The 23573-nt window shown below is 41.0% G+C and overlaps 1 protein-coding gene across 1 annotated transcript in view; it reads right to left on the minus strand.

The window, feature by feature from the left end:
* The window catches only part of NCKAP5 (NCK-associated protein 5), an 846875-nt gene that overhangs the window by 664099 nt on the left and 159203 nt on the right, over positions 1 to 23573 (minus strand). The window lies entirely within an intron of this gene.

The following is a 23573-nucleotide window of genomic DNA, read 5'->3' on the forward strand; positions in this document are numbered from 1 at the left end:
TGACATTCCTTTTTAGTACAGGGATTTTGAGATGTTTCCTGAGGGATTTCCAAGTACTGCAACTCATTTTTATTATTTCAACCCTAGCCTTCCCTAAGCTCTTGCATCTCTAGTTTCCACAGCCAACCATATACTGGTTTTAGGGGTGTTGCACTGCTCAAAGTTATTGTTGGGTGCATGCACTGGACATGTTATTTTGGAGTACATCAAGCCCCCTTCCTTGCGGGGATCACTCCCCCGCCAGCTCTGTGCACTCTATCTGCTCCCAGGGTAGAATCTGTGACCTGAATGAAAGCCAGTGAACACATCACATTTGCCTGGAGATGTCAAGTGGTTCAATGATGGGCACTGGACCCAATCAGAACCAATGAGACTAACACGAGAATGTCATCGCTGCTAGCCTTGGACTCCCAACTTCAGCATTTGAATACTCACTGACACCTGGACCCATCATACATTGTGTTTGGATATGACCCCCCTCTTAAAAATGCTTGCAATGTTTGTTTTCGCCTCACGTCATCAAAAAGAAGTTGTTGATGGTGTGTGCTGGAGTTGGTAAAGCTGAAACTACCCAAATGGCTGTCACTAGAGGGCCAATAATGATGCTGTCCTTTTTTTTTTTTTTTTTTAGCACTTATAGTTAATACATAAATAGAATCATGCAGCTCTCTTCTTTAATTCATTCTGGACGGTGGGCCACTTTAGGGATGAATTGCTCAGCATTTCTGTCAGAGGAACAGCAACCACTCAGGATATCATTGATTGAAAAACAGTAAGACTGGGCACAGTGGCTCACGCCTGTAATCCCAGCACTGTGGGAGGCCAAGGCAGGTGGACCACAAGGTCTGGAGATTGAGGTCATCCTGGCTAATATGGTGAAACCCCGTCTCTACTAAAAATACAAAAATTAGCTGGGCATGGTGGCACGTGCCTGTAATCCCAGCTACTTGGGAGGCTGAGGCAGGAGAATTGCATGAACCAGGGAGTCGGAGGTTGCAGTGAGCTGAGATCATGCCACCACTGCACTCCAGCCTGGTGACAGAGCAAGACTCCATCTCAGCTCCTAGTAACTACTAGGAGTTATTACTCCTAGTAGCTCCTAGTAGCTCCTAGTAACTAAAAAAAAAAAAGAAAGAAAAAGAAAAACAACAAAGCTGGTCACAGAGCTGGTAAACTGGGGACAGCCAGAGCCAGAGTTCTGTAACAGCAGAGAACAGTCCTCCCTTCCCTCAGAGATGTTTTCCAGCTCTTCATTTGAAATGCTTTGCAGAAACCTGGAACTCTGGACATTCTGGTTATTAATATAAGGACTCCTATCATTCCATAGCTCCCATCTCCATTGACTTCTACCCCATCTCTAATGACCTGTTACAGCTTTGACATCACTCGCAGAGCAGGATTTAATGATGACTCATCTTTGATACCTCTTCCTGCCTAAATTCAACAGCATCCTGGCCGCTCACAGTTGAGTACATTTACCAGAAACAGCAGCATTTCCTGGGTGCTTGCTGGAAATGCAGCATCTCAGATTCCACTTCAGACCAACTGAATCAGAATCTGGTCAAGAATCGGCTTCTAACATACTCACAACTGCTGCTGCTGCCACCAGCCTTGGAACCACATTCTGAGTAGCAGGAATGTAGACCTCAGTGTTTCCTAACCCTACTGATCATAAGGTCTGTTGGGGAACTTCTTCAAAATACCTGTTTCTGGGCACAACTTCAAACCCTTTGAATGAGAATCTTCAGAAAAGGGACTTTGGTATTTACAGCCAGCCCAGGTAGTTCTTCTGGATGGGCAAACAGAGGAAACACTGGGAATCTAATTTAGAGTTCCAGGCCGAGCTCTCAGCTGCCTGCTCTTCTCCTGCCTGAATTTGTTGCTTAACAGATGGAAGCACAATACTGCTCCCACTAGGGCTGTTTCTTTTTCCCTTTTGTTCCTCCAAAGACTTGCTACCAAAAGCTGTGTCTTCAGCATCTGGAATTGTTTTTTACCTTCTCTCTATGCAGTTAGGTAAGAAAGGATCTTGGAAGGATTCAAACCCCAATTCTAGGCAAAGATATGTTAATAGCCACATCCCCGTGGCAATGCTGTTTAATGTTAGTGTTTTGAAGACAAAAATGCAGATTCCTGGCCCTGGTTGTTCTGCAGGTTGTAGCCTTAATACACTGGTCGGTCTGAGTACATAAGTTTTCTTGAAGACTGACAAAATGCAAGAACAGTGTTAGTAATGGAAGAAAGGAATACAAATGATAACTGTCTCCATCTAGGATGTAGGAAAACAGTATTTGTTAAGGTTTTCTATATCTCTGAAAAACTAGTAAATAATATGGTTGCCTAAAATTCTTAGGATCTTTATTAATTACTTCAGTATTTTTCCTTCCTTAGCCTTGGATTTTTGTTGTTGTTGAGACGGAGTCTCGCTCTGTCACCCAGGCTGGAGTGCAGTGGTGCGATCTCGCCTCACTGCAAGCTCCATCTCCCGGGTTCACGCCATTCTCCTGCCTCAGCCTCCCGAGTAGCTGGGACTACAGGTGCCCGCCACCATGTCGCCCAGCTAATTTTTTGTATTTTTAGTAGAGACAGGGTTTCACCATGTTAGCCAGGATGGTCTTGATCTCCTGACCTCGTGATCAGGAGAATGGCCTCCCAAAGTGCTGGGATTACAGGCCTGAGCCACTGCGCCTGCCCTGGATTTTTTGTAAGACAGTAGCGATGTTAGTACCTGCAGGGCTCCTCCTGTGAAGACTAAAAGTGAACACAGTGCGTAGACCAGTGCTTCTCAGTCGGGGATGACTTTGTATCCCAGGAGACACTGTTGTTTGTCATACCTGGGGGAGAGGGGCTGGTACTGGCTGCTAGTGGGTAGGAGCCAGGGATGCTGCTAACCATCTTACAATGCCCAGGACAGCCCCCACCACTAAGATTATCGAGCCCCAAGTAGTGCCCAGGTTGATCCAGACCAAATACTCTCCGCGTCTTCAGAACTTAATGATTATCACCCTGCCATCTCTCTACCAACATCTGGCCCCAAGTTACCTGATTGGTAGAACCAGGATTTGAAACAATGTTCCTCTGCCTCCAAAGCTGTATTCTTTTCATCCCAGCATGCTGACTCCCACTGGCAGCAGACTATGGTAATTTTTTCATGTTGATTTATAGGAGGTGCTGCAAATTGCAAATCCTGTTCTCAGTCCCCCAAATTCGCTGCATATCTGCTCTCATTATGTCATTTTCAGGTGGAGAATAGAGGGTTGAGGCTTGGAGGAACTGAGGAAGCACAATATACAGAAAGTTGACATAGACTGGGATTTTTATCTATTTTGTTTTAAACAGAGCAGCTGAGCTCTTATGAGAATCAAGAGATGTAAAACTTAATACAGTTTAGGGGGGAAAGCCAAAGACTCAACTATAGAGGCGGAAGTAGAAGTAGGCTGGAAGTAACTAACAATTTCTGACTTGTCGTGCCACCAGATAGAGCTCACGGAGTCTCCACTGCCCGGGCAGTCCTTAGCATCCTTTGAGAGCCAAAGTGTTAAATATGTAAGAGCACTCGATAATGAACACGTAATTGAAGCATGGGAAAAATCAGACACTGTGAACTCGATTATGATGTGTTGGTAACAAGGAGTGAAAGCACCTAACCTATTCAGTGAGGTCTGCAGATCCATCTATAAATGAAAAATATATATAAATATTATTCAAAGGGTAGACTAGCTGCAGTGCCTCATGTTTAATTTAAAATGCACTTGCATTCAACCTCAGATGAGCAGTTCTGAAATGTCATGAAATGCTGGGAACTTTCATGGAAAGAAAAACTTGCGGCAATCATAATATTAGAATTTGGTTGCCCTAGGGTGTCCGTAATCTTAGGACAAAAAATACTCTTTATGTGGAAATACCCTGTAGTTACTAGGAGCCTTTTATTATACAGAAAAAGACAAGAAAAAGGAATTTGTTCTAAGGAGGCCTTTATAGTTTCCTTTAACTGTTTCCTTTACCCACATAGCTTGCCATTAATACTGCTCTATTACGCTTTCAGAAAGAAGAATAGAATTTTCCACCAAGTCGCTGAAGAGGCATGAGAGTGGGACTTGGGCTATTCTAAGTTGGAGGCTTCGCTGACAGCAGCCATCCAGATCTGGGTCTGCCTTCCTTTTACACTTATTAGCCATTCGCACCTCGTAGTCCACAGGCCTGTGAAGGGGGCAAGGGACAACCAGGGGACAGCCATGTGGACAGGGAGCAAGGGAGGAGGAGTTGGGGAAAGTGCCTAAAAGAAGATGGAGTACCAAGCATGCCTTAAATATCTCACAGGTTTCCAGCTGGCCTAGCCAAAAAGAAATGATATAGAGATGTACACAGGGGAGCGCCAGGTAGAATCTACCTACCAAGGACACCATTGGTCTTAATAAAGAATAGCCAAGTGTTATGGAAGAGAAAAGGAGAATAAATCTGACGAAAGTCGGGGGTGTTCAAAGATGGTCAAGGTGTTTGGAAAGAAATAGAAAGGGAGGATGGGCTTAGCAAATGAACAGACTCTAAAAGCCCACTGGAATTGTCAAAATTAAGATTAGACACAAGGGAGAACATTTGTATCATGATACATTGAAATAATAAGTTTATTAATTTACCTATCACATCCAATGCTGAGACAGATTATGTACCTTTTGTAATCCACTGAACACTCCAGAATTAAAAAAACGCTAAAGAAGACACACACCGTACCCCAAAGGTGAGAAAAAGGAGTGGTTGCCCAAGACCCCTCTTCTGTTCAACTTCATGAAATCGCCTGTGGAATCTTTTAAATAGGGATTCTGAGAGATTCTTCTGGTTTGTGAGGAATCTGAGATTCTAAAGGCTCTCCAGATATACCCCTGAACAGTAACCTTTTACCAGAGGGGCCAGTGGCTAAGACACTGTGAAAGATACAGAGTGTAATACTGAGCATTGTTTTTCAGATTTTGGAGGGAATGTGGCCAAGAAAGCAAGATTTTTTTTGTGTGTGTGTGTGAGACAGGGTCTCACTCTGTCGCCAAGGCTGGAGAGCGGTGGAGTGGTGGTGCAATCATGGCTCACTGTAGCCTGTAGCCTTCACATCCCAGGCTCAAGTGATCCTTCCAGCTCAGCCTCCTGAGTAGCTGGGTTTACAAGCATGCACTACCACAACCAGCTAATTTTTTTTCCTTTTCTTTTTTTTTTTTCTTGTAGAGATGGGGTTTCACCATATTTCACAGGCTGGTCTCAATCCCCCAGGCTCAAGTGATCTACTTGCCTCGGCCTCCCAAAATGCTGGGTTTACAGGCATGATACACCATACCTGGCTTACATTTTTTTTCTTATTAAATGTATCAATAATTTTTTTATTTAAAAAAGGGACATGTTTTCTGTTGCCTTTTAAAAATACATGTTGTGGCAAGCATATAATATCTATTAACAAAAAGAAAAAATTAGTTTGCAAAACTCTTAATTATGGCTTTATTTGATACGTAACTTTCTGCATCATATGGTATTAGTAGCAGCTAAAATATATTGAGGGCCAGGCACAGTGGCTCATACCTATCACCCAAGGATTTGGGAGGTTGAATCAGGAGGATCACTTGAGGCCAGGAGTTCAAGATGAGCCTGGGCAACATAGCAAGACCCTGTCTGTACAAAACACTAAAATTAAAAAAATTAGGCAGTGTGGTGGTGTGTACCTGTACTCTCAGCCTACTTGGGAGGTGTAGGAGGGAGGATTGCTTCAGCCCTGGGACTTAAGTTTGCAGTGAGCCATGATTGTGCTACTGTACTCTAGTCTGGGCTATAGAGTGAGACCCTGTATTAAAAAAAAGAATAAAGTATTAAGCATATACTATGTTCTAAGCACATATTAACTCATTTAATACAGACAGACATACACGCACACACACTCCTGCTGTACCATGTGCAATTATTATTCTTATTTTATTAATTAAAAAATGAGCAAATATATGTGCAAAAGTATGTGTGTGTGTGTATGTGAGTGTACGTGTAGTTTTAGGTAAAAGAATAAAAGATCTCCTAATTGTCCTTGACTGATACAGAATTCTTTTAGGCTATAATTAATATTCTTGTGCAGTGCTGATTAAGATTTTTATCAGTTCTTGGGCTAAATATAAATATTTATACTCCTTTTTTTTGACAGGTTTTAATAGTTTAAGATAGATTCGTGGAGAGGGTAAAAGACGAATAGCGAACAATTGATGGATATTTCTGAAGTTTAACGTTAATGATTAAACAACATCATCTGATGACTTAGCAACTCAAAGACAATAAAACATAACCAAATCTGTCAATTAGCATTTTCATCTTCTCTCCCAATAGAGCTTAATGGCATCTGCAAAATGCAATTTTCCACCCAGAGCTCTTTGACATTTTCTATTTCCTCCCATGTTCCTCTCCCGTTGTTCCCGTCATGACTGAGAGCAGCAACGTGTTCTGCTCCTTGGTGGCAAATGCATCACCTGCCATTGAAAGGAAAGCAATTATTGTGTCCTCGCTAAATCTCAGGGATGACTTGGGTACTGCTTTTCCACTTAAGTGCATACACAGCCAACCCAGGACCGGTTTTAAGTGGCTGAACCTTAGCAATAGCAGCTGGGCTACAGGTTGATGTCACCTGAGGTGCCCATTAAAGGTGTGGAAAGCTGCCAGACAAGAATGACTTCCAGTAACTATGACTGACTTCTCCCTAGAGGGTGTGTGCCGCATTGCCACACGCAAAGTGACAAATAATGACTGCGAAGATAGCATTTTGCCTTTATCTTCCTGGTCCTTCAGTTTGAGGACAGTGACACGGGCATGGAGGTTAGGCTGTTTCTTGGATGGGTTTCCAGCTGGTGGGAGTGGATGCTATTTACACAACTGTCAGGAATTACAATTCTTCCTCTTCCAGGCAGCTATGTTTAGCTCACATGTGTGTCACACATGTGTAGACCCCTGTCTAACACCACCATCTCTGAACCGTCAAGAAAGAAGATTCTGGGTGATGAGAAAAAGTGTACCCTCAGGGAGAGTTCAGAGAGTACCTTGGAGCTTTACATCTACTGAGGATATCTAAATTGTTTTTCTAAGCTTCAGAGTCAAGTGCCCCTACAAAATGGGCTCAGTATAACATTTCCCCTTGAGTTATTTTTAAATGCATCTTTTTTTTTTCATTGAGCTAAAGAAAATTGCCTTATAAACACCATCAATGCACCAAATGAAAGATTCCATTCTAAATAAATATGGCAAGCCTCTATTAACCAGAATCCAACTCTCTAATGCACCCAATTAACCAGAATTAAGTTCACTACCTCATTTTTAGAATAAAAAAGCAATACTTAAGAGCATATAATAATTTCAGCCAAAAAAAACCCCACAAAATTTTCAGATCTTTTTATGCAACCCCTTGTCTCAGCAGTGCATTTTCTACCTGTTTATACAGAAAATGAGTTTTTAGAATAATGATTGAGGCAATAATCATACAGTCAACATGTAAACACATAATTATTGGCATGCTTGTGCTTAAGACTTGAATGTTTTAGGAAATAATGTCCACTGTCTTTGAAAAGAAAATTTTTAAGGATTCTGAGATTAATGATAAAGTAAACAAATTTATATTCACCCCTACACCTTGGGCTCCTAGTATTCCAGAAAAAAAATAATAAGTGTTTCTTTTACCCTGCTATTTGCTCTGCTTCTAGGGGAGGTCTGGAAGCTTTCCTTCACTTCACAGATGGGTGACCCAAGGTGGGAGGTCAAATGACTTGCTCAGAGGGAGACAGCATGTCAATACCCAATGAAGGGTTAGACACCAGAGGTGTGGACTGAGCCCTTCACGGGCATATCCATCACTGTAGAGGCATACTGCTTGAAACTACTTTTCCGAAAGGTTCTCTTTGGAGGGAAAATTCTGGTCCCCAAAAAATGAAACTTTGATTACCCAGCAACAGGACTCCTTGCCAGCTCTTTTTTGAAATAAATTATGAATCTAAAACATGCCCTCGGTTTCTCTAAATTTCCCTTTAATGTTCACCGGCAGAATGAATACAACACCTCCACAAATTAAGTCTTCCCAGAATTAGTTCAGAAGTGCGCTTTCTATTACTCTGACTAGCAGCTCCCAGAGTTTCATAGGAGATCAGAAGTTAATTCTTTTCAGAGTTGCTCCAGGCAAAAAAGCAGAGGATGATAATGTATAGGTACTTTTCTCTCTCTTTTTTAGATAAATCCCAGGGCCTGAAGTCTGAAGAGGTCATTAGTCAGCAGATGGTATTATACATCGGAAGCAGAAAGGCTATGGAGTCACTGGGGGCTGGGTTTGAAGCCTGGCTTGAGGCCTTTAATGCATTAGCAATGAGTGTTAATGTTCTCTGCTTTCTTCCATGACTAGGAAAAGCCATGGCCTTGACAAGCTCAACAAACAGAGTGTGGAAGCGAAGTCACACAGAAAGACTCAATGGTCCTACGTTTCTATAGCTACTATCCACATTAGCCACATTCTGTCACCTTGTCAACCACCACGGAATTACTAGTAGAATTGAGAGCGGTGGCAATCTAGCATCTTCCTACTTACTTTCAACACTTTCCATAATCATATCTAAGTCCTTAGAGCCAATCAGACTGCATTGCTGAACACCATGCAAAAGAAAACTTCTCAAATCTCCTTTGCCAACATTTCTATATCATGTTTATTTTGCTCACCTACGTAGTGAGGGACTGCACTGGGTGTTGTATGGAAATTAAAGTGATTAACACACAAGGAAGGTGCTTGTTTCAGCTGCACATGTACTAAAACTGGAATGCTACAGAGAAGATTCGGATGGCCATGGGCAAGGATGACACCCAAGTTTGTGAAGCACTCCATATAGAAGGGAAAAAATTAAAGACACAAGGGAGGACTTTGCAACCTCCTATGTGCATACACAGATTTAGTAGAATGTGCTGTGATAAGGGCTGTAGGAGGGACTCAATTTGCTATCAGAAGAAAAGGCAAGGGAAGAAGGCCATTAATAATCTGTTGAGAGATGGTTTATTTCAATGGTTATGTGTGTGGACGCTGGAGTCATCCTGCTTGGATTCAAAGGGTGGCTCTGCAACTTAATGGTCATTTGACCTTGACCAAATCTCTCAGTCACTTTGTGTCTCAGGTTCCTCTTCTGTAAAATGGGGATAATAATAATGATTCCTGTTTCATAGGGCTTTTAAGAGGATCATGTGAATGAATATATATAAAGCTGGTGCTGTCGTATTAGATATTTCTTTTAAAAGCTGAATTGGAAGTTCTCACAGTGTGGTAAAGTATCTGTCATGGAGGGCATACCATGTGACAGATGCTAGCTCGGGCACTTTTATGTTCATAATCTTATTTAATTGAAACTTCCCAGCAAATAGATACTATCACCCAGATTTTAAAAGCTATTGATCACAAGAGTTGAATACGTTGTCTGACATTTCATAGGTGGCCAGTGGCAAAGTGGAGATTCAAGATCATGACTGTCCAGCTCCCAAGTTCATGCTCCTTCTGTCCCTCAGCACTACTTTTGACCATTCCTCTGTATCCACATATAAAAAGAATTTCCTTTTATTGAGTATATGCAGATTGGGCTTGGTTATCCAGCTGTTCTCCAGTCATAACTACTCCTTGAAGGAGGCTGCTGCCCGTTTTAAAGGTGGAATCGCAGTAATGAAGCATGGGGAGCAGCAGTTGCCTTACCAGAAAATAATTAGCAAAATTCCTGAATTAGGGTGCCCCTCACACTGCTGCAGTGCAGAAAACAGTGAACTGATTGATGTTAGATTTTTTTATCTTGGTAAGAAGGATCAGGTCAGCTCCTTTACAGCATGTGGCTGAGCTGGGTCTCTACTGTGAATCAAAGAGAATGGAAAGCCAAACACAGGTCCATTTATTTGAGGTCATTCACTACCTTCTATAATAATGGCATACATTTGCTGAGTGCTAACTGTGTGATATTCATTGTGCTAAGTGTTTTGCATAAAATGTCTTACGTTTCATATGGCCCAATGGTGCAAGCATGTTGTCGTTCCCATTTTATAAGTGCCCAAATCTAGACACGGAGCACTAAAGTAACCTGCCCAACCCTTCCTGGTATCCATGGAATGTCTCAGTGGTATTGGGATACAAATGTAGGAAATCTACTTTCTGAGATATAATCATTGTGTTATAGATTCTTACCCCTTCCACTCTTAATCAAAGCAAAAAAAAACTGACTTGAAACAAGCAAATTGCTACACTTGACAATAGAAATATAAGCCAAATCTGAATTATTAGATTGCTAGTAATTCTTATTTGACTATTAATTGGGTGCTTTAGCTGGGATGGGTGTACCTTTTCCTTTCGTTTAGTTGGATAATTGCAAGTGAAAATTTTGGATATTATCATTCATGTACAGAGAGAGCTAGAAGTCAGCAATTATACAAATCCCCTTAATCCTGTATGTATTTTACCTGCACTGTAAATCTCCTTCATTTTAAATCTGCCACTTGTTCTATAAAAAAATGTATAGGCCAAGGAACCACAAAAAAGTTAAATAAAAATTTTTGGTTAATGATATATTGATTGTGCATACATATCTTTACTTTTGCATATTCTATGTTGCCATTAAAAGATCCATTAAAAGCTGAATTCAAATAATTATTCACTGCTCACATTACTATGATAATCAATTGGCTATTATGAAAATTATTGCCATCTTTAAGAATTGCTTTGCTAAGTGAAGTAATTAGAACTGATATTTTATTTTCTATTTCAGTTCCAAAAATTGATTTTATATGCTAATCAGAGTGTGAACATTGGGACATAAATTTTATAAACAAAATGAATGGCTAGTCAGGCTTCCTACTTGACACTTTATATAGTACGTGGTGTTTTTCAAGGCATCTTGCTCTTGAGAACACACTGCTGATTACTGTATCTGTCAGGACTAGGTAGGAGAAGTTTTTCATTTTATAGAGTCTCAAGTATCTGAAATTCCAAGAATTAAGAGGTGTGGGCCTTCAATCAGCACAGAGGGTGGAAAACCACACCTTTTGTCCATTAAAATAGCCATTATTTCTTAGAGTCCGAAGAGAAAAGCAGAGGAAAGACAGGTACCATTTACCAACTGTCTTGAGTGTGCCTGGTATTAAACTCCTGACATACATGTTTTTTCTGTTCCTCATAGTTATCTGGCTAGGTAGTTTACAAGGAAGCAGACTCAGACTAGGAATTTAATTTGTGATCACACACCCAGTAAGCGGCTAAGTTGGGAATTAATCCCGGTCTGTCGGTTCCCAAGGCCACACTTTTCCTTTCCTTTAACCAGGCCAAGTGCAGACAGCTGAAGCAAATACATCTCAGCACAAGGATCGAGCTTCATTATGATTTTGTCCTTTGGCACAAATGTCTTGGTAATATTTCAAAAGAAAGTTAATGCCTTCACTTGGTTTTTATGTGATGATGAATTGTAGAGGAAGATCCAGGAAACCACAGGTTGAAGATGCATGTGGAAGCAAAAACACAAATAATATTTTCATATATATTACTGGAATTATGAGGTGAAATGAAAGGAAGAACAAATTTGGTAAAATAAAACAAGATGGTAGTCTCAATTCCAGCTCAGCTAATAAGAAAATGGGAAATTCTGAATAAGTTCCCTATCTGGGTGTGAAACAGCTCATTTTTAAAATGAAGGGTTACGCTCTTTAGGTAAGAGTTTCTCTTTTTGCTATGCTGGTGGCTGATAAGGTTTATTTCATCTCTAAAAGTGACAGGGTTCTGTTTGGCAGAGGTACATCCCTACTGGGTCTCACTGCCACAGGAAAAGAAGGGGCACTCATTAAATACTGTCACTCTGTTTTGCTTCCATGATCCCAGGTGTCTATTAGAGAGACGTAAGTGACATTTTTATAATAAATACCAAACAATGAACATTGTCAGATCCTTTAGGGGCTTGGTCATAGGTCAACAGACTTCCTATGGCCATAGCTAGAACTCAGGCCTCTTTCCAATTTGCTTTCTGATCCCCCACTCTTCTTCATTTTATCGTCATAAAGAACACAACTTACTAATATGCCAGTAGGGCAGACAATTTTAATTTTTCACATAGTATATGGACCCACACTCAGCATACCTGGGTTTAAATTCAGCTGCTGCTATTGTGTAGCTGAACTTCTTGAACTTCCTCTAAACTTTTCTGGCCTTGGAGTCCTCATTGGTTTGAGATTTCGCATGTCCTTTAGGCTCCAAATTCAGGACAACTTGAGATGCAGGCTTACAGAAGCAGTTAAGTACCAAGCTGGGGTTCTGCATTAATGCTCTGCTAAATGTCTATGCTATAGGGATGAGTTCTAATCAGACTGACATAGAAAGAATTTCCCTTCTTATAGGGTAAAATTCATACATTACGCCCAGTACTTTAGAATGGGGTTATATTTGGAGACAGGATCTTTAAAGAGCTAATAATGTTCAAACAGGGCGGGTAGGGTGGGCCCTAATCCAATATGACTGGTATCCTTGTAGAAGAAAAGATTAGAACATTACCAGAGAGAGAGAAGTGGATGCACAGAAAGATGACCACGTGAACACACAGCAAGAAGGTGGCCATCTGCAGCCAAGGAGAGGGGTTGCAGAAGAAGCCAATCTTGCCTACATGTTGATCCCAACCTTCTAGCTTTCAGAATTGTAAGAAAATGAATTCCTGTTCTTTAAGCCACTCATTCTGTGGTACTTTGTTATGGCAGCCCTAGCAAACAAATATGCTCATTATACCAATAATCAACTTCCTTGGATAGAATGGACCATTCTTAGGATGAATTTCATGCTGTAGCAGGGAATGCATATGTTTAAACAATTTTGCCCCCAAAGTTAACAAACACTATATAATATGGGCTATACTCAGATATCTAAATATTTTATTCCCTCAAGTACAAACATTTGAATCAAATATTCAAAAAGTCTAGATTTTAATATTAGCAAGTAATAGATTCTTGGAATATTTAAAGAGCATGATTGAAGGATAAGCTGAATTATATGGGCTTATTGCATTTTTTGTTTGTTGAAATCAAATATTTGAATTTAATAATTTGGTTAAGAAAAAAATATAGCAAGTTACCATCACAGACATTTGGTTTTTAATGCTGTGAGGCAGTGGAGTGAAATTCTATCTATAGAGTAATGGCAACATGCTATTCTCCAAGGCTCCCAACAAATGTTCAAAGACGCAGAGTTCCTATAAAAACATAACAGTTCTAAATGCACACGAATGATTCTGTCATTGCATTCTAACTTCTTAGTAACAGAATGTAGTAAGTAAGCATTCAGAGCCTAAGGTCTTTACTCACACACTAGGAAACTGAATCATGCACCCCCATCTTATAGCACAGCCTTCATTCTGAAAGATTAAATCCTATTGCACCATCATTAATCAATTCTTCCCATAGCATTCCAGCAAAAATAATACAATGAGTATCAGGTTCTTTTTTGGTACATAAGAAGACACGCATAGCTGATTTGCTAAGGCAGGAAGCCTGTTATATGGTGTCAAGACTAAAACTACCAAGTATTTTGTGTTTTAGTCCAAAAAGATTTATTTTCTCTTTCCAAGAGAATGTGCTATGACATATATGCTTTCTTTAAAATACAAGGCCATGGCCAGGCATGGTGACTGATGCCTGTAATCGTAGCACTTTGGGAGGTCGAGGCAGGCAGATCACTTGATGTCAGGAGTTCGAGACCAGCCTGGGCAACATGGTGAAACCCTATCTTTAAAAAATATATACAAAAATTAGCTGGGCATTTAGGTGCTCACCTGTAATCCTAGGTACTCAGGAGGCTGAGGAAGGAGAATTGCTTGAACCTGGGAGATGGAGGCTGCAGTGAGCCAAGATCGTACCACTGAACTCCAGCCTATGTGACAGAGTGAGACTTCATCTCAAAAAAATAAATAAATAAAAATAAAATGCAAGGTCCCTTTCCCATTTCTATGATCCTGCCTTATGATCAGTTACATGCAGGGAAAAATTAAAGAAATTTCAACAGAATTAATATAATCTGAATTATTTTGAATTTACCAATTTTCCTTGTTTCTCTCTCCAATAGAGAGAGAATATTTCTTATGTCTCTCAGCAATAGAGAGAAATGAGAAATTGTGTACATTTTAAAAAATGAGTGTGTCAGGAGAAAGAATCTCCTAGAAATAATGAGAAGTTTATGGAATTTTTTTCTCTTTTGATCTTTAAAAAGAACACAAGGCTAAGTCACTGGGATAAAAAAAATTCCATGAAACAGGTCCTCTGGCCTGTGAATCCATGGCCGCAGGCTATTTTTAACAAAGCATATAAACTGTATAGGTTGCTTTGGTCTTTGAAGATCTTTCAAGGATGAAATAATTCCATGACTTTTGACATTTGAGAATCTTTATGGGTGTGAAAGGGAACTAATTGAACAAGTGGGCTAAGCTGCCAGGAACAGAGATGGAGTAGCCATATTTTAACCAAGCAAAGTAATATGCTCAGTGGCAGCCATTAATTTATTTCTGCCAAGACAGATGGCCTTCTCCTTGATACCAATGGGGAAAAAATAATTAAGAAAATCTAGAGCCAGAATGGAAAAGATAGGCTGTCTTTTGACAAGGTGATTCTTCAGTTTGCAATTAACAACTGATAAAGTACTACGCATGTTAACTTTGGGGAAGAAAAGCTAGTCGTTTGAAATACTAATCTCACTTTCTTTTCAAGCTACCTTTCACTGGTATCTGCCCTTTCTCTCCCATCCTGCAAGTAGGCCATACATTTTATAGAAAACAATTTAAAAGAATGTCAGTAGATATCAGCTATAATTCTAGAAACTTCTGTGTGGTCTTTGGTTTTACATATACGGTTTCAGAAGCAAATCCAGTGGGAGTTGCTAACAGTCACATGGTTTAGCTTCTGGGTGTTAGAAAGCAAACCTCCACTTCTGTGCCCTACAGACACTCTCTTCACTGGAATTCTCAAAATATATGATCCCTGGCCAGCAAATTATTATGTTTTTAAAATTATACTAGCTGCCATACATATCAAGGACGGCTTTTCACAGGGCAAAAGGGAATCATTTAAGAATTCCATCAGATCACAGCAGTAGCAAGTTATTCACACCTACCTTGAGTTGACTGGCAATTTTTTTGTAGCTTGGAGGTAACTGGCTTTTTATTGAAATTGAGGATAATAAATTCTAGCTCTCATTATAGTAATGAAAAGCAGCTCTTGGTCTCTTCATCTTGAAGAATGTGCAGAGAACTAATTTCCCCTCAGAAGTCCTTTGCTCTGGCCAGACTACCAGAATACCATGTGTATGGTATTTCTGGTATACCAGAAATGGTATTTCAAACCATTTGGTATTGTGGGTGGTATTTCAAACATTGGAAGACTTACCCTTCTTTTCTTCCTCCTGTCTTTTCATTACACAAATATTTACTAAGACTTCATTTTGCCTTAAGTTGGATCCTCTGTAATTGCCATAATATTCTATTATTTTGACTTACAACAATGGCTCTGGATACCCCTTGACAACGCATAAGAAAGAGGATACATGACCTATCTGTAAAGATCTTATAAACAAGTTGACGAGCCAAGAGTGAGGTAATGGATGACCTATAACAAGAATCCTTGGTGAACCTAACTTGAGCGGCATTAAATAATAAAGGTAATAAGAGTTCAGAGATGGCAAAAATCCCTACTACAAAAGTAAGCAGTGATTTCTTTTTGAATGAAGAGATGAATATAAATCTTAAAAGTACATTTGGAAAACACGACATTCTATCACAGAAGCATTCCGTTCCTCATGCTTATTGCACCTGTGTTTTCTTCCTTATCTCAGCAGCCAGCGGACATCCTCAGAACTAATATTGTTTCCACACTTCTCATGCAACATTGTGAAAATGGTTTTACTTAGGTACCATTCTAGTCACTTGCTTCATACAAACCACTCTAGCTGTTCATACATCTTTTCAATCAGATTATAATATTTACCTATGACCTTGTTTTAACCATTGTCAATTCAATTAATTCCATTTACCTATGAATGAAATCACTAAGACCATTAGATCAAATGGATTCCATGTTATCTATCTTCTACAACCACATTCTTTTACCCATGAAAAAAAAAAAAAAAACACTTATTAGAGTATATATACAGCTATGAAGATGTCAGAATATAGAAATGTAAAAATGACCAACTGGGCCAGACCCAGCACCTATCTCTGACTTGTCATTCTGGAAGTGAGCAGATTGTTTCTGTACCCACACACCCGAAGGTCATGACTAATTCTCCTCACTAACAAGAACTCCTTCAGGCAGTGCTTCTAAAGGGGATAAGGTGGAGTGGGCTCTCTTTCTTAGAGGAATATAGTGATGCTCCATTAGGAAGAGAAATACGTAATTCAAAGAAACTCTTCAGGTAATTTTGATATTTTATTCAATCCATCCTCAGGTCCACACTACTGAAAATTATTACTGTATTGTACATATTTCTTCTTGATATCAAGCTCAGTGAGTACCAGACTAACTTCTCTTATCTATTATCAATCTGTTATCTGAGAATGCATCGAGATAATTCAAAGTTATCCATATTTCACAATACTGGTGTTCAAATGTCCTCCCATATTTGCCAACTGTTAAGTAAAGTAACACAGCACCCACCACACTTAACCACTCTAGATTATCCATTTCTTTTTTTTTTTTTTTTTTTTTTTTTTTTTTTACCAGTATCTCTCTACCCACACTGTAAACTCCTATCTTTCCTGTCTTTACATTTCCAGCACCTGGGACAGAGCCTGGACTTTAAAGTTGTATAGAACCACATTAAATTGCCATTTTTTGCCACTTAACCGTGGTTGCACAGTAGCAATTTCATAAGGTTCAACCTAATAATTGTAAGCCATAACTAATGAATAGAAGAATTTTAAAAAGGATCTAAACATTCTTTAGGGCTTCAGGGAAAGGAAATGGGGGAGGGAAGGAAACTAAGATTTCCTGAGATTTTGATGCAGTAGGTCTGGGGTGGGACCCAGGAAGCAGCATTTTAACTAGTATCGCAGATGATCTTATGCAGATGCCCCATGGACCGTGTTGTGACAAATGATGCCTTTAGGGACACAAAGGGAGTAGAATAAGCTTCTGGTCAGTTAGAAGGCAGCAGGAGACAAGGCTACTCCCAAATCCTCCTTTTCATGCAAATCATCTTCATCCCATCCAGAGTAAGCTGTGTGAGCCAGAGTCAGAGAGCCCTGGGCAGTTTGCATGGCTGTCCTTATCAGGTCTTACACTAGTATGCTTTTTTTCCAGAGGTATTTTGTTCTTTGGAAAGTCCCTAGCAGCTTTGTGCCTACCACTCAACAATACCCCCTTCAGCCACCATCTGCACTGTGTATATGCAAGGTGGAATCATTCAGCTCTTGCATTCCCAAGTATTCCTCATTTAGGAAAAGTGTTCTCTAATGTGCTCAGAGACAAAAGCACCCAGAGGTCACTGTGTTCTTTGTTCAAGTGGCTGCAATGTCTGAAAACACAAGGGACTTCTTGACAGATTTCAGTGTTGTGATTAATTAGTGCCCATACTTGACAGGCTAGGAGATCACCAGCATGGTCCCTGCAGGATGGTGCAACATCTCTCCATGTCAGAGCAGTGAGGGACAGGTGGATGATGATTTCCACAACTAGATGGGAGGTAGTGTAGAGTGGGCTGCAGGCTCATCAGATCTCGACTCGCTTGATCCCACCTTCTAAGGTATACTAAAGGTGAAGGCTTATTCATTGAAAATCAGCAACACAAATCCTCCAAGGCAATGCATCACAGATTGTGTGATGCACTGAAGGACATGCTGTGTTCATGACTGCATTTGTTACAATTTGCACAGTGTATCCTGCCAGGCAGTGCTCATAAGGGACAGCACATTAAACTTATCATGTTATGTCACTGAACATATCATGCAATGAGATGAAGTATCAGCACACTACTCATTGCATATGTTTCCGAGGGTTTCCAGATTAATAGCTATCTTGAAGAATATAAAAAAAAACATAGGTTTAATGTACACATACACATGAAAGTAAGAAACATGTTAGTAGCAAAAAATGACAAATACATTGCCTACAAAAAGAAACACATGTATCTGCACATGTTTAAAAAAAAGGATAGGAAAACCTGTGCTCGGAGCAGAGGATTATCACAGAGGTCGATAGTATAAGGAAAATGTAAAAGGGCAAAAATAAAAAAAAAATCTATTGAAAAATTTTATTGTTCATATCTAAAACTGAGATGGGACTATCAAAATCTGAATTTCATCCATCCATGCATCCATCCATCCATTCAACCATCCATCCATTTACCCACCCAATAAATATTGATTGAATGCAAACTATGTCCAGATACTGCGACAGACAGGATGTAATCATATGTAAATGACATCCTAAGTTCTCTGAACTCACGGAGTTTAAATTCTACTGTGGGAGTCAGACCCAAACATATAAGTTTAAATCTGAATTCATGTAGCCGCAAGCAGTGGTGTAAATGCTGAATAAGCTTGGGAGTTGGAAGGATGTGATTTGTAGCTTTTGCCATAGTGTAAGTGCACCCGCCCTGGACAATTTCAGTCTAACAATGTGATGTCACTGGATGAGGAGTTGGAAAGAGATGTGTATGGTTAACTCTCTGGAGCAGTCTGAGTCAGCACCCTTGGACATGATGTGAAGAAGCAAAGTTGGGTAAGGGGCCAGAGACTGCAGGGAATGGTGGATCTTTTAGGCAGGTGTCAGTCATTCTTTGATTAGTGACATTTGAACAGAGACCTGAATAAAGAGAAAAGGAGTAATAAAAATGTGGCCAGTGGCAGGGGCTCATGCCTGTAAACCCGGCACTTTGGGAGGCCGAGGTGGGTGGATTGCTTGAGGTCAGGAGTTCGAGACAAGCCTGACCAACATGGTGAAACCCTTGTCTCTACTAAAAATACAAAAATTAGCTAGGCAGTGGTGGTGTGTGCCTGTAATCCCAGCTACTTGGGAGGCTGAGGCAGGAGAATCGCTTGAACCTGGGAGGCAGAAGCTGCAGTGAGCTGAGATTGCGCCACTGCACTCCAGCCTCAGCAAGAAAGTGAAACTTCATTTCCAAAAAAAAAAAAAAGGAATAATAAAAATGTGAAGCAGGGAGTTGAGGATTGGTGGGGAAGAAGAGTGAGCACAAAGGCAGCACCCAGCACAGAGGAAGCACTGCACTGCACTGCACTGCAGCAAAGGTACTCCCTGCAAAAGTGAAAACAGGAATGACCAGTTAGGGGTGGTTTGCATTCATCTAGGCAAGAAGTGCAAGCGGCTTGATGCAGAGTGGTAGAAGTAGAAGTGACGTGAAATGCTTAGATTTGGGATACATTTGTGAGGTAGACTTACTTGAAGTCACCGACGGGTTGGATGTGAAGAGGGTAACTGAGGAGTCAAAGGCGATCTGAGAAAGACTCTTAGTTAGCTTTTGCTGATAATATATACCACCATTAGATGCAATGGGGAAGACCAAAGCAAAACTTTGTGTAGATTAAAATCAAAAGCTCTGTTTGGGTCATTTTAGATTACAATTATTGACAGATATGTGGAGATGTCAAGCAGGTAGCAAGATACACAAAAGTCTAAAGGTCAGAAGAAGTCAGGGATGAAGATATATGAAGATATGAATTTGGAAGTCATCCAACTATCGATGATGTTAGTGACTATGCCATTGGTGCGTCATTTGAGGACCAATGCCTTAGAGAATTATGACAGAGATTCAGCCTTTAAGGGACCCCTGGGGAGGAGGCAACCTTTTATAGAAAGAGGTGTGAATCAGTGCCCCAAAATATCTCCTGTTAAGCTCTCCCTGTCTCAGAAGCTACAGCCTTTAAAAGATACTCCATTTTCACAGCCTGGGAAGTGAGGAGTGCCTCTGCCCGGCCGCCCCATTGTCTGGGAAGAGAGGAGCGCCTCTGCCCGGCCGCCACACTGGGAAGTGAGGAGCGCCTTTGCCAGGCTGCTGCTGTGCAACCCCCCAAGTGTGAAGTGACAGCCTTGTGTGTGATCTTTCCGCCTGCCCCAAGTTTGCATTTTCGACATTAAAGATTACTTTTAAATTAAAAAAAAAAAGATACTCCATTTTCATCATAGTCCTGTTAAAATCCATATTAATACTTACTAACAAACAAATAGAGATTTCCCACCTGTCAACCTGACTAGAGAAGTGGGTGTGTGATGTTCAGAATGTGGAGCAATGGTTCTCAACCCTCGCTACACATTATAATCACCAAGTAGATTTGAAAAATGCTGATACCTGAGACCCATCCCAGTGATTCTAGTTTAATTGTTGTGCAGTGGCGAAAAGCATGGATTTCTTTTAAGGTGTAAACTGGACAAGGGACAGGAAAGGTGGTGATGGAACCAAAGAGTTGAAGGTCTCAATAATGTTGAGGATACTTGCCAAGTCATCTAGTAAGAGAGGAGTTGTGATCTGCACGTGGGGTGATTTCATTGTGACTTTGAAGGTGGTTCAAGATGTAATATGGGAGTGGAGACAGAGTAGAGCAAAAGATCAATGGGGATAAAGGAAGTGTAGTTACTGAAGGCCAGGGTGTTGGGAAATTCCTAGGAAGTTTGGGGTGCGAGCTATGATAGCAGGAGCAGAGATGGAAGATGACTGAGCCAAAGAACCAGGAGTCAAAGACTTCAGTGACTGAGGAGACAAGAAGAACAATTATTTGAGGACAGCAAGAAGCAGCAGCAGGAAGTGTTTATGCAGGACTGAACCTGAAAGTTTCATATCCAATCAATGAGAGACTTCTGGTAGGTTTCCCTATAAATTATATTCTAAATCTGACAATTTCTCATCACTTCCACCACTCCACCCCACTCTAAGCAATGTTTGCCTCTTACCCATCCATGGAGAAGGAATAAAATGGCCCAAATATGGTAGTAGAAAGCAGGGACAATACCAACCTCAAATCCAAGCCATGCATTTGCAGGAATCCAAAGAAGTGGGCATCAACACATCTATTTGAAAAGGCTGCAGGGATGCAAAATCTTCAGAATGGGGTCTATATCCAGCAAAAGCTATTAAGTGGTATATTCCGAGAAGAGGAGAGATTGATGATGACAGACTGTGAATTTGAAAGGATTTTCAGAGGATGAGATGGGATGAGAAATTGGGCCACATACGAGTTTGCTGAGATGTGTGAGATTAAGAGATCTGGGTATTAATGGATTTCCAGCGCTGCTTAAATTGCTAGTGCTAAGGCAAAACATGTTAGGAAAGATGTGATTTGTCTCATAGCCTCTTAGAGAACAGTCCCAGGGTGATGGTCTGAAATATTCTAATTAGCCATATGGTAGCTTCCAGGGCTGCGGGTCCCTCACAGAGCATGTGTTTGCAAAGTAGACTATGCAAATAGCACTGGGTGATATGGTCATTAGACTGGGCAACAGCCCTCACGAAACACAAGGATGAGAACTTATGAATGAATGTGTGTAATCAAGCTCCATCCACGGATAGTGATGCAACAGGAGGGCCACTTTCCAGTAGAGTGGGAATCACCCTGGTGTGCATTACCGAGTAACACATCCAGTTAATGACACTCAGCTATAGCTTGCTCACCAGAAGACTTGAGTCATTTTAACAAATAGAAGACTGGGTGAATTTCTGTGAGCTCTGACAAGTACAAACTCTCTTCTTAGGCTTGTTGAGGACTGAGTGTTGTAGTTGCCTCATCACTATCGTGGACCCTGCCCTGAAAATGAACATGCTTGTTGAACCAAACATTGACTGCCACATGTGAAATATAAAACAATCTTACTCCCTGATATGTGAAATTATTTATGTTAAAAGTTCTACAAAGCTATATACATAGGGACAAGGCTGGAAGGAAATACTCCTAAACGTAGTAATGTTATGGATAATGTATTTTTTTCTCTTTATTCTTTTTGGTGCTTTTCTTAGCTTTCTACTGTAAGGTCGTAAAACTTTGAAAATTGTGAGGGGGAGTTAATTATAAAGTACAAATACTCAACCAGGCATGGTGGCTCACGTCTGTAATCCCAGCAGGTTGGGAGGCCAAGGTGGGCGGATCACCCGAGGTTGGAAGTTCGAGATCAGCCTGACCCACATGGAGAAACCCTATCTCTACTAAGAGTACAAAATTAGCTGGGCAAGGTGGCGCATGCCTGTCATCCCAGCTACTCAGGAGGCTGAGGCAGGAGAATTGCTTGAACCCAGGAGACGGAGGTTTGGGTGAGCCAAGATTATGCCATTGCATTCTAGCCTGGGTAACAGGAGTGAAACTCCATCTCAAAAAATAAAATAAAATAATGAAATAATAAAGCATAAATATTCTACAATGGCATTCAAAAGGAAATCTGGACTGTCCTACGCCATCCATGTTGTTTGGCTGCTGTCCTCTCCCTCCCCGTCCCCATTTCATTTTGGCCTCCCCTCTGACCTGTATGTATATTAGGCCCCTCTGGGAGAATTCACCAATTCTTAACAGGTGCCTTTCCCTGAGAATTGCTTTCTGACCTACAAGGCTGGGCCCACAGCACCCACGTGTCATGGCACAGCTGTGCCTTCTGACCAAATCAGCTAAACCAGAAGACAGAGTCCTTCTTTTGGCAATTTTAATTTATCACAGAGATTACAATTGGGTTTAAAATACGTGCTTGAGGCCAGGTGCAGTGGCTCAAGCCTGTAATCCCAGCACTCTGGGAGGCCGAGACGGGCCGATCACGAGGTCAGGAGATCGAGACCATCCTGGCTAACACGGTGAAACCCAGTCTCTACTAAAAATACAAAAAATTAGCCGGGCGAGGTGGCGGGCGCCTGTAGTCCCAGCTACTCGGGAGCCTGAGGCAGGAGAATGGCGTAAACCCGGGAGGCGGAGCTTGCAGTGAGCTGAGATCGGGGCACTCCAGACTGGATGACAAAGCGAGATTCCATCTCAAAAAAAAAAAAAAGTGCTTGAACCAAAGTGACAAACCTTGAGCTCTGTGGCCGCTACCTTCTGCGATGGGGCAGGAGACACAGAAAACTGTCTTGCAGAAGGGACGGGATGAAATTTAGCAGGCAGAGAAAAAAGGGATGTGGAACAGGGACAGCATTCTACCTATGATTCTAAAACCTATTCCCTGTTTTCAGACTTCTCAGAGATGTGCCATTACCCCAACATGCTTGCAGCACTTGCTGAGTGTCTGCCGCTCAAGTTAACGCCCCTCACTTTAAACTAGCAAGTTCCTGTCTCTCATCCCTTCTCTCCCTGCTTCCACTGCTGAATTAAAAATTTAAAAATTCAGTAATGAAGTAAAAATTCATTCAAGTTTCAAACAAGCGACCTTCAGAATATAATCACTTAATAAGCAGGGAGCGATTCAGTACATCTGTGTGTGTAGTTTTATTTGGGGAGTAGAGTTTAGAAATCATTCCAATAGGCCGGGCATGGTGGCTCACGCCTGTAATCCCAGCAGGTTGGGAGGCCAAGGCGGGCGGATCACCTGAGGTTGGAAGTTCGAGATCAGCCTGACCCACATGG

This window comes from Colobus angolensis, unplaced genomic scaffold (genome assembly GCF_000951035.1).
Source record: "Colobus angolensis palliatus isolate OR3802 unplaced genomic scaffold, Cang.pa_1.0 Scaffold168, whole genome shotgun sequence".
NCBI lineage: Eukaryota > Metazoa > Chordata > Mammalia > Primates > Cercopithecidae > Colobus > Colobus angolensis.